The sequence below is a fragment of the Thermobia domestica genome, chromosome 6 (assembly GCF_964235325.1).
Source record: "Thermobia domestica chromosome 6, izTheDome1.hap1.1, whole genome shotgun sequence".
Taxonomy (NCBI): Eukaryota; Metazoa; Arthropoda; class Insecta; order Zygentoma; family Lepismatidae; genus Thermobia; species Thermobia domestica.
The window spans coordinates 160,980,042-160,993,020 of record NC_137459.1 but is presented as its reverse complement, the minus strand read 5'-3'; positions in this window follow the sequence as shown (position 1 = coordinate 160,993,020).

The following is a 12,979-nucleotide window of genomic DNA, read 5'->3' as shown; positions in this document are numbered from 1 at the left end:
TGTCTAACGACAATTTTTTTTATTTAGCGCCTAGCGACAAATCTAGCGACATTTAGTAATTCAGATATTTTGTTCTATATTCATATTAAAGGTTCCAAAATTTTGCAGTTCGTGATACTAATAATTACTTTTACATACTCGGTTGCATTACTACTATGTGCGACTTACTTCGTTGGATTTATCGCTACTATGAGGAGTTTGCCCTTCTTCTCTGCGGGATCGGAAATCTGGGAATTTCCCATATCTAACTAGTTGCGCCATAGCTGGTAACTTCTTGCATTGCTCAGTGCGTGTAGTCTGCAGTGACAGTGGCGCTGGACAACATTGTGTTTTTCTTGTTCAGTGTAGTGCGTGTGATTTATATATTAATATAACTGCGGTTGTTCTTAATATAAATTATACAAAATTTTTCGTGGGGTGAGTTGGGTGAAAGGTTGCAATACGAAAGCAATATGAATTTCCCCCTCCAAAAAAAATCGTATATCCAACATTATAGGAAGGAATGAGAACACATTCCATCTGTAGATGATTCTTCGGAAGAAATTGTGGAAGAGGTTTTGGATTCATTTTCCGATGACTCTGATGATGAATAAATGGGTGAGTATGTGCAAACTTTTAATGCTATATTTATTAATTTCGTATTGTTCAAAGTGCGCAGTGCAATGGTCGGTCAAGATGATCATTTGTTTTCAAAGAAAAAATACTCGAGTCTCCCATTGTACATCGAAAACATTTAAATTGTTTTAATTGCTTTGTAAAATTATATAGCGACTTTTTAGCGACTTGACAGGAGGCGTTTAGCGACTTCTAGCGACTTTAGAGTACTAAACTAGCGACATTTCACACTCGCGAGTTGGCAACAGTGGTTCAATTTTCCTATAGAAAACAAGTTATACAAATTATTCTAGTTTATTTTCTCATTCGTTATATTATGACAGATTGCCAGTTCCGAGAATTCCCCCAAGAAGGTTTTATGATTTGTTGGTCCATGGTATAATAGAAAATATTTCAAAGCAATATTTTTTACTGTTGTGCGGTTCCATTATGTTCCTTTGAAAATACTTGTTGTTTTGGTATTCTACAAAGAATACACTTCCAAACATGCCTGTTGGTATAACACAACCAGCGAACGAGTGCGGGCGGCCGGTTTTGGAACTAAAATGCAAGCAGCAGTGTTTCTAACCGGACTACTTGTAATCAATCTATCACAGTTCTGTAATCAACCTATTACAGTTCCGTAATCAATCTATCACAGTTCTTTCTGTCTAGTTCGTAATAAACCACTTCACGCATATGCTAAAGTCAGGGGCGGAGCGATCGGGGTCTTGAGTAAGAAAATTCTTTTGCATTGACATCATATTCGGATGTACTTCAAAAGTTTGGTGAGAGAGAGAACTGATAATCTTTCACCGCCAGGGTCCTACCCGTCTTAACCGTCTCCCCAGGGGTCCTGGGTCCACCCCCTGATTGAGATGGTACATAAATATAATTTTGTCTAATCTCTGTCATTATTTAGCATGGTTTAGTAATTTAAAAAACTATATTTCTGCCACATTTTGAAAACTTTCAAATAAAGTTTTCAAAATGTGGCAGAAATATAGTTTTTAAAAAAATACTAAACCATGCTAAATAATGACAGATTAGACAAAGTTATTTTTATGTACCATCTCAATCAGGGGTGGACCCAGGATCCCTGGGGAGACGGTTAGAAGTGTTGCATTGACGGCGGAGGGGGAGCGATTAAAATGGGGTGCCTGATAATTGAAGGTTCCTTATAACTCCAGCAAAATTCAGACAAAATCTCTGAATTACGTAAAAAAGAAAACATACAAAATACATTTTCAGGGTAACTCTTACAGCCATTACGTTATTCTAAGATTAATTTTACTTCTAAAATTGATTAGAGCGAATATGTATTTGAATAACAAAACCACTTTCATAAGTTTTTCAAAGTATCAAGTTTGAAAAGAACGAAGTTTGTCTTCCATTGTTATCTCATTGCTGAAAGATACCGGTGATGAAGTAATTGGCTGGAAATCAATCGACCGTTTCTTACATCAATTTATAAAGAAGATGAGTGCCAATGTTAGATATGTCAGTTCAGTATTTTAAAAAAAGCCACCCAACCTCTTGCAACCATGCGTAGCGCATTTTAATACTTACATTTGAAATAAAAATACAACTGATAAAGACGATTGACTGTGCCTTTGAATTTCATATGTGAATAACAATATAGGACTTTTCAGATAGAGGACAGGGAGAAGCAGGTTTTATTAAACAAGACCGTACATCTGATATGTTTGAACTATAGGCAACTTGTGTTTACGGGCTAAACTCAGTCCTCTGAAGTCAATCGACAAATACCTTTAAGATGTTCAACAGAATAACGTATCAGCATTATTACATACTACAGACACAAATATAACACTAGGCTCCCAAGTTTCAAAATTATATTGTGTGTGAAAACAGTTAGTAGATTAAATTCTTTGTGACCTGATAGCTAAAACCTGAGAGAAATTCAGAGTTAGTACAGAGGTAATTTCTTTCCTCATAAATAAAATTTATTGTGTGCTGAAGCAATGATACTTACTCTTACACTACCCATACGCTGATGTTTTATCAATACTTTTATTCGAACTCTACCAAAGGGCTGGATTTCTATAATGATCCTAAAAGAAGGGTGCACTGAACCAAATTGTACAAATCAATCCCTAAAGGCAAGTTATCCAATCCCATAAATCTTTAAAAAATGAAGGAAACATTTCTTCACCTCCTTTTCCCCCAAAGGATTCACATTTCTCGAACAAAAAAATGAAATTTCTTTATTTTAACGTCCCATGATTATGTTATTTATGCTAGAGGAGACAGATGATTAATGAAAGTGAAGGATTGTAAAATTAAATTTTGTTCTCTCAATGGGAATCAAACCCAGAACCACATACAATAAAAGCACATGCGCTGGCCAATAGACCAGCGGAAAGGACTTTCACAGTTATCGAGAGGAAACGTTTCGAGATTCCTCCCTGGCTAAAACTCGAAAAAAAAAAATAATTTATTTGTCAATCGATAAACATACACTTAAACAGCAGCATCATGAGCTTAACCTTAACTTGATTTAAACTTACAGTTACAAGATATTGCGCAAAACTCTAAGCCAGCGTTTCCCATCCGGTGTGCCGTGAATGGGCCGCTGGTGTGCCGCGGGGAAATCGAAACAAAATTATTAATTCTATAAAAATCAAATTGCAAGACATAAAGGAAAATGTATATTTGTATTTCACATTAGTATGAACCTCTAGTATGAATCTACAATTTTAAGTTTCATACCGTGTTACTCTTGTGTACAATTTTAATGTTGAAAAAAGTATTGGTTATCATTGTTGTGACTGTTGTTGCTCCTTTATTGTTGCAGACTATTTCGTAACTTGAAATTTTAAAATATCATTCAATACTTTCGACAAAGCAAGCATACAAATTATCTACATTTGTGTTTTGAAAGTAAAAGAGATTTCTTTTTCCGTTCGTTATTTAGTGATCTATCTTCTTAGTGAAAGGTTGGATACAGTTTTTGTAAAAGAAAGTGTAGTTTTTAAAACCAGAGTCCAATATTTCATTGAATTGTTTTCTATTTTTAAATTAGAATGAAAAGTAAGCATAATGATTAACCACGGGGGGAAACCAGTGATCGAGCTTTCTTTGTGAGAAGATCATTAATTAGGAAAAAATACCACGGTATTTTATATTTACAAATAATAATATTTATGAGTGTGCCGCGAGATTTCAAGTTACACCCGTAGTGTGCCGCAAGTTGAAAAAGGCTGGGAAACGCTGCTCTAAGCTATCAACCCAAAATTAATCTTTTAGTCACTGACATTGTCATTCCTGCGTTTTACAGGATGCTACTGTTTTATAATGAAATCGAATAAAACGTAATCAATTTTTATACAATTTCCTTAATACACGGTAGAAGCTCACTGAATTGTCAACTGTGCTATGTTGTTCTTAAATTGGTAATTTCCATTCATAAATCACTATTCACAATACATCTGCATTACTTCAGGAATGGTTCACTACAATACATACATAAGTTACGGCGTTTTTTATTAAGCGTAAAGAGATTAGACTATGCATAACATCTAAACTGCAACTTTAAAAAGCCGTTGGATACACTGCAAAGTGAAACTCTCCGCTCCCCTGTCCCACCGCGCTTGCCAAGAAACTGATGTAAACACAACAGCAGCGCCATCCTCCCAAAACCGCACAGCTATCCTGGTCAGGTTATATGTGAAGTTATCAAACAACTCTCGAAGTTACTGCCTAGGGCATGTATTCTTATTACATGTGCACACAGATAATCTCACTTAATATAGTATGTAATATGAAGTTTTTTAATTGCCGTAATATTAAACTTTTTTTTATATTCTTTGTTTTCGTGTCTGTCTGTAATTTGATAATAGTAGATAATAGTAGCACATTCGCCCTGAAATCCACGTGTTCTCAGTTATTCTGGAGAAGAATGACAAACAAAAAGAAGTCAGTCATACAGACGACAATTGCAACAAGAAAATATATTACTGTTGTGAAAAATCGAAAATTCTGTGTAATACACTACGCATAAAACGAAACTGATATAAGGACGACAAATTTTATATATATATATAAAAAAAAAGACTTCCATAAGAACTTTCAGGTCAAAATACTGCGGCAAGGGACTGACACTGCAAAACTGCACCGCTTAACATCAATTTGCATCCAAATTCCTACAGAATACGACACAAACAAACACGGTCTATCGCTAGGACTACCAAAGTTTCACAAAATTATCACGATTGCTAAGTCAGTCTGCTGAATCATGTATGGCGGAAAACTGTACACTCTTAGTAGATAATTTACCATACTTGGAGCGTACTGCTATACGGCAATGTGTAGCAGCATCCTGTTTAACGAGGATCAGTGCGTATTTGACCAGAAATAGAGCTAAAATGGGGATCACGACAAAATGGAAAGCGTGTTTCATGGGAAACTTCAGTGACATACCAACAGGCATGTTTGGAAGTGTATTCTTTGTAGAATACCAAAACAACAAGTATTTTCAAAGGAACATAGTGGAACCGCACAACAGTAAAAAATATTGCTTTGAAATATTTTCTATTATACCATGGACCAACAAACCATAAAACCTTCCTGGGGGATTTCTCGGTACTGACAATCTGTCATAATATAACGAATGAAAAAATAAACTAGAATAATTTATATAATTTGTTTTCTATAGAAAAAATAAAAATGAACAGTGACACAAAGTCTTACTCGTACTTCCATGAAAATTAATTATTATGAAACCTGTGAAGACTATTATGCTGTTATTTGATGGATCAAGACGAAAGTTTCAGTTTAAGTTGAACATAAAATGGGACACATAAATACATTTTATTATTCACGTAGTTTGCAATGTTGCCACTAATAACTGCACATTGACACAAAGTCGTACTCGGACTTCAATGAAAATCTATTATTATGAACTTTGTGAAAACTATTAAAAAAATATATATATTTTCTCTGCTGCTATTTTATGGATCAAGATGAAATTTTTCAATTTGAGTTGAACATAAAATAGGACACCTAAATACACTTTATTATTATTTACCTAGTTTGTAGTGTTGCCACGTAATAACTAAAGGAATCGGGAGAAGAGACGTTTTTAAGGGAATTTTTCTTAAATATCCCTCAATTAGTTTTCTTTTGTATACAGAAATGTCCCGTTCATTACGTAAACTGAAAGCCTGGACTCTTACAAATCGATCGAGTTATAACGTGTTCCAGTGTTACACTAACGGCCTGATCTACTGTTATTTAAAGAGATCCCATCGATATCTGTAAATATACACGGGTGTTAAGGGATTAAGGGCCACAAGACCCAGGTGTTGCACTTATATGTTGACCGACAAGTATTTTTTGATTCTAAAGACCCTACGGAACATTTCTAATATAGTGGCGAAAGTTCCTTGGGGGGGGGGGAGTTATCACCCCCTTGGCCCTTGGTCTATTAAAGAAACACTCTATATTTTCTCTGGGTTAACCTAACCTATTTTAAAGCTATTATTGCACTCTTTGATGAATACGTACTTCTGAGATCAGTGCAAATACGCCTTTTACTGTGCGGACGAAAGGATTATACGCCTTTTGGAGGATTTTGTACTATATTCTTTTTTTTATTTCTTTTCCTCTAATTACTTCATTATCACGTTACTGCTACCGTAAAACTTGAAGGGCAATAGGCCTTTTACTATTATGGCTACGAGATTCTATCCAGGGTTACCTGCACAGGTATGTGGTCCACTCGTTAGTGATAAACACAAAAATCGTAAAAGGAAATCCACTGGGTGTAACTACTCCTACAATACCAAATCTCTTTCTGTGCGCTCGAGTTATCGATAACCAGGGCCAGTCTTAGATGATGTGGGGCCCGATTGGGAACATTTTGCGGGGCCTCAGGTTTACAACTAACTTGTAGCAAAGTCTATAGAACCTATATATATATATATATATATATATATATATATATATATATATATATATATATATGTATGTATGTATGTATGTATATATATATATATACAGGGTGTCCATAGAGTCGTTGTCACCCCATGTATCTTTGAAACAACTGGGAACATCATGAAACGCAAAAACGCCTCCATTATTATTAAGAGTTGCTTGAATTTTGAGCTATAAAAGATCCATCCCGGACACCCCCATATAGGGGTAAGAGAGGTCAACTTGAAAATTTCAAATGGCAAAGGGGGTCGAGTAATATATCGCTGAAAAAGTCTCAACAAGATAAATATTTTGTCCAAAGTCTCAAGTCACCATGTTGACCCCATCGAAAAAGGCGGGTTTCATATTTCGTGTTCAAAAAGTCCGTTGCAATTCCATATATATCTGCAAAACGACTGCGAATATGACAAAACGCAAAAACACGTCCGTCATTATTGAAGGAATTGCAATTGTATGTTGTAAAAGTTCCACCCCCGACCCCTCCCCCAAATAGGACTAAGGGTTAACTTAAACATTTCAAATAGCAAATTGGGTCGAGTAATTTGAACAGGCTCGACAAAAGATCTTTAGCTGTAAGTTCTAAATTTGCTAGGTTGCCGACATCTAAATTGGCGGTGAAATCAAAGTTCGAAGTGAAGGCATTTGATGACTTTTAGATATATATGGCTTGTGAATGTGGTCTTCTACGTTCTTGTGATTTGTAGGCAGGGTGTAAGTATCGTATAAATGCGCTTGTAAAACTAGAAAATGATGAGTTATTTGGTGGAGACTTTGTTTGTGTTTATGTTGCTCCTAGTTTGGGAAGCGGAGGCCAATTTTGGTGTTATATTGTGTTGACATGAAAGTAAGGTTTTATGGAATGGTTACGTCAAAAGTGGAAATAAAAGTTGCGAAAATATCGACATCAGAAAAAGGTGCTTGTTTTCCCTTACATTTATATTTGCAAACGAATATTAGAAAACAACGATAAATACTATTTCAAGATTAAATGTAATTATGTATATAAAATTCAAACACAACATATCATCAACTTGAATATAATATAATAGTTTACAAAAATCTAGTTGGTTTATGAAAATCTAGTTCCTTTTATGCTTAAGACTAAACGTTTGGAAAATTACTTAGAGTAAACTTGTTTTAACACAATATTTCAAAACAAAATGATCTTAGCAAATGATTTCAAAGACAAGTAATATATTCAAATAAAAGTGTTTCATAACATTTATCTTTTAAAATGATTACAAAAATTCTTCAAATGTTAATTTTAGTAACTAATAATTTTATCATAAAGTATTAGAACTCAAAACTTTTCTCATATATATCTGTAAAGGAACTAATTCACTAAGCAATAATTGAGGTTTCAGGTTATTTTTACAATGTGTCGTTTTTGCAATAAAATAAACGAATATTAATTACGTTAAAATTTATTCACATTACTCAACACAAACAAATAATATTAATATAATAAAATATTTTTATGCAATTATTTCTTTGCATAAAATATTTCAACAAGTAATAACATGGAAAAATACAAACTTGTTAATCTTACACGATAAACAATATTTTATGTTGAGACTTAAAATTTATAATATTTCGGTGCTTTCGAGGTTCAAACTTAATTTGCACACTGCAATAGTTCAATTATGAACATTCTGGTCTTTAGATAATGGCCTACCTCGCTATAATATGAAGAAATCTTACACACTAAGCCAGCGTTTCCCAACCGGTCTGCCATGGCACACTGGTGTGCCGCGAATGGGCCGCACATAGGGAAAATTGTATATTTGTATTTAACATTAACATGAACCTCTACTATGAATTTCGAGTTTCACACTGTTACTTTTCTGTACATTTTTAATGTTGAAAATAGTTTTTGTTATCATTGTAATGACTATTATTGCTTCTTTATTGTTGCAGACTTGAAATTTTAAAATACATTCAGTTCTTTCGACAAAGCAAACATGCATACAAATTACCTACATTTTTGTTTTAAAAGTAAAAGAGATTTGTTTGTTCATTCGTTATTTAGTGATCTTCCTTCTTAGTGAAAGGTTGGATACAGTTTTCAAGAAAAAGTGAACGCTCTGCCATTGAGACACCGCGGCCTCAGGAACGAGAGAGTACTAAGTTTAAAATTCCAAAGAAGAATAATAGGGACGTTAAGAAAATTGCCTATGCTGGACTTTACATAAATATAATACAACCCATATATGGGAGGAATCCTCACTCCATAACAAACGATATCACTTAGCTTTTCTTCCATACCCCGGGAAAAGGCTACGACCGTCTGGAAATTCGTCTAGGGGTTACAGACGCCTGCTTTCTCCAACACAGTTTATGGATAACTAAGTTGACATGAATCTTGTAATTAAGATACTAGTACGTCATTCTGTCTTTTACGATAAACTTTCTGTAACATTATTCAAAGTTTTTCACATATCATGATCTAATTGAAATCGATTATGCAGGATAATGTAAGAATTCCGTAAATTTACTAATGTTATTTCTAACGGAACAAAAGAACAAAATAATTGACTATATAGGAAATCCAAAATATGTATAAACCTCCAAAATTTCTTCCAAAATTGGCTTTTCAAAGCACAGCACATTCAAAAAGACAATTTTCATTCTTCAGAATCCAAGAACAACTTAGGTGTCTAATTTTTACAAAGTAAACAGTCCGGCTACAGAAATGTTTCTCTTTTTCACTATATATACTTGAATTATCTTTAACATAACAATAATTTTGAATTTCATTGGAAAATAGCAGACCAACGGGAATTCATATGAAACTGAATGGTTTCTACCGATTGTATTTGCTTTAGAAAACAAAGGTTTGACACACAGATTGGGTTTCTCAACATTAGCAATAACAAAGTTGTACAACAAATCAATTGACATATTGAACTTTAATTCAGAAGATCGATTCACTTATTTCTGATTTGCATTAAGATATACACCATTTTTCTTCAGTGATTTTTTGCTGCACAAAATTTCCTTTCTGTAACTAAAAATTGAACACTATATTGACTTTTCATTTTCATTTTGTTTTTCAATTTCTCTGTGTGATCTTGATTTATTGTTGCAATAAAATCAGTTGCAAGCTTAGCACTACTAACTATTCGTGATTTACTTTAATTTTGCTACCAATTTTCGTATAAAATACCTATTTCGTATGTGGTTTACTCACTTGATTTTAACAATTTTTACAAAACGGTTTACCATTTTTGTTATTTACTTCCGATACGCGGTCGTCACCTAAAGCAATTACTAACTTATTATTACTACAATAACTAGGTTCAGATTAACCATTCTGTTTTCCAAACGAATCAACAGAATGTTGTTTATTTGTGCGCACCAGAACAGCATCATGTTTACAATGACTTATGGATCTATTGTATTGACTGTTGCATTTACCTATTTAAGATACTTTACAGAAAACATTTGCAAATTTACGAAAAGAATATGATATGCGCTCATTTTCCCTACCCTTTGCTTTAATTTACGTATCAACCTCTTGTTTCGCTGGCATCTTTTTCTACAAATCTACAAATGGTTATATCTCTTGACAGTTTTACTAAGGCAGTTCAGGCAGTTTTTCAATCTACTGAAATTTTGTTGACAGCTTTCGATTCCTTTCTGCCATGTTACTCTATTACAGTTACTGTTGTTAGGTTTACCTGGTTCCAAACTATTTTCAATATTTTCTAAACTTATAACTTCTAAACTTCTAAACTTAAACATACAGTTGAACATACAGAAAGCTATTCAATCTACATGTCTTACTTGCACTTGGTTTAATACTAGCTCACAGCTGACAAAATCATTTCGCCTTGGGACTACTTTAACAATTGCAGTGTTTACATAACGGAAAGTTAGTATGCATACGGATACATTCTAACTTACTTATCAGTAACGAGCCAGATATGCAATCATGCTCCAGCGAAAACAAAATGCCAATAATGTGCATAGAGATATAATTTCTGCCCCCGTTTCTACCTCAAAATGCAACTACATTAGTGCAAACTTTCACAAAACTGCAGGTACAAAACCAACGAATATTTATCAACACTTTGTGCAATGAACAATTTGCTTTTGAAGTATCTATCTGTTGCTTAAACTCTGTTTTAACACTAAATGTATCTAAGATAACAGTTTGGTAGCTCAAACTTTTGTGAACAGCAGACGCATATTTGTCACCCTTTTCTTCATCTACACAATTAGAAATAAAGCCGTGTCACTTACAGGGAATACAACAAATTCTTCGACCTTATAAAATTTAGTCGTGACATATCTAATGGCAGTTATTATTTCTTTTTCTTTCAAAGCATTTGAATTAGAATGCACCATTTCCTTAATTTGTTCAAACATATTGTCAACAATTTTAATATTATCCTCAATAACAATAACAGAAGGTGGTTGAACAATGACAGGTGACGAGATTTTACATTGCTCCGTGGATTCACTTATTACCGTTTTTACGTTTCCTCTTTGGGCTACCGGAGAATTATCCTTTAATGAGCTTTCAAAATCAGATACAATGCAATCTAATTTTGTTTTAGTATGTTTTTTTTTGTTTAAGTACACTACTCTGTTTTTATTATCTTTTTTCTATTGAACACTTTCAAGGTTAACTGCTTCTGCGGATCTCTACTCTAATGTTGCTATTTTAGGAGAATCTGCAAAATTAACTCATTTTAGCTGAACAGCTTTACAATTGGTTTTAACGCAATTTACGTTATGTAAAGTGCTACTTACTGTTTGGTCATCGGTACAAGTTTATTACTGCACATCTCATGATTTTCCAAGTGCTTTCTAATATATTCTTTGAGCTAACTGTTCTTTTGCTTTTCGTATAATGTCGGGACTTTCAAGACACTTTTAATTTATCTTCCATATATGAAAAAGTAACAGATTCCTTTTGATGAACACATTTTTTCCAATTTTTTGATAGTGCTCAGAATTACTTATTTCAAACATTTTTTAATTCATTTCATTTTCAATTTCAGCCTAATAATTTACGTTTGCTTGACAAATGAATTTGTTATATTTTGCTTCGCCTATATACGAAAGTTACACACATCATTCTGTATGCCTAAAGTATTGTCAATTTTATTTATTTTGAAAGTTTCTTTTCAATATTCAAGTTGACTTTATGCTATTAAATATTTCCTTTCTCTATATATGTTTCGCATTTCACGCATTATCTTTCCACGTTTACTCAAGCTTCACATGTTGTTCAAAATAATGTAACAAATAGACATGCAAAATAATGTATTCAGGCATTAGATTCTTTGGTTCCTTGTTTCAGTGATCGCGCCGTGTTTCAGTAGTCACTTGTCACTTTTCGTTACGGAGCCAAAATTATACCGTGCCCTGTTTCTGTTCCTTTTCGTAACGCCAAATTTATAACTATGGTGCTGTCCTCACATCTTCTTGTGTTCAGGGAGCCAAATTTATAGCATCAATGTTCCAGGACAGGTCCCTGTTCGGGCGCTAAATTTATAACATGGTTCGGTTCCGACACTTGTCTCTGTTTGGAGAGTCAAATTTATAACATTAAGGATTCGACTCCAGGACTCGTCGCTATTTGGAAAACCAATATGTAACAATAATTTAGTTCGATTTTCTGCTTGTACTGTTCGAAAGGCTAAAGATATAGCGTAAAATTATGATTTGTGGTTCCTTAACAATCATTATTTAACTCGTATAGCCTAAATTAATAGCACAGTTTTTACACAGAGAACGATTCCAATTGAATATCTCATATGTAATGCACCCTTATCTGGAACGTTAAACCACAGTTTCTCGTATTCCAAATAACGATTGAAATGATTTTCTCCCCGTTTTCGATAGTCCTAGCTTTAAAACTTATGTTCACAACACAACCCAAAATCATTTTTTCTTATTTTAATGTGACGCATCTCCTCTTAAATCATACATCGTTGACTTGGCATACTTCTGAGTGATTTTCTCAGAGTGAATGAGACCGTAGGATATATATAACTTTTTGGTTCGTATCCTAAGGGAGGAGGAGGGAAGCTTCAATGAGGAAGAAGTAGTTTAAAATTGATGTAAGAAATTGAATATATCACGAACTTTTCATACTACGAATATGAATCTCGGTATATAACCTCGTTTCTAGAAACAATTAGCATACTCATATATTCTTATAATCTAAAGAGTACGGTGGTAAGACAAACCTAGGGGAGTGGAAAGGAATATTTGTAAAAATCATGGAAAGTGACTTCCGGGCTTGCTGAGATGAATAGTGATATTTTCCGGTGCCGTTTAAGTCCTACTGCAGCCCCATCGTTAATAGATGGTTAGGGAGCCTTGCAAAATAATATGTCCAAATGATGGATATTAGATTTACTGATATTAACAGGAGTAACACCAAAGGAATTTCTTTTCTTCATATATATAT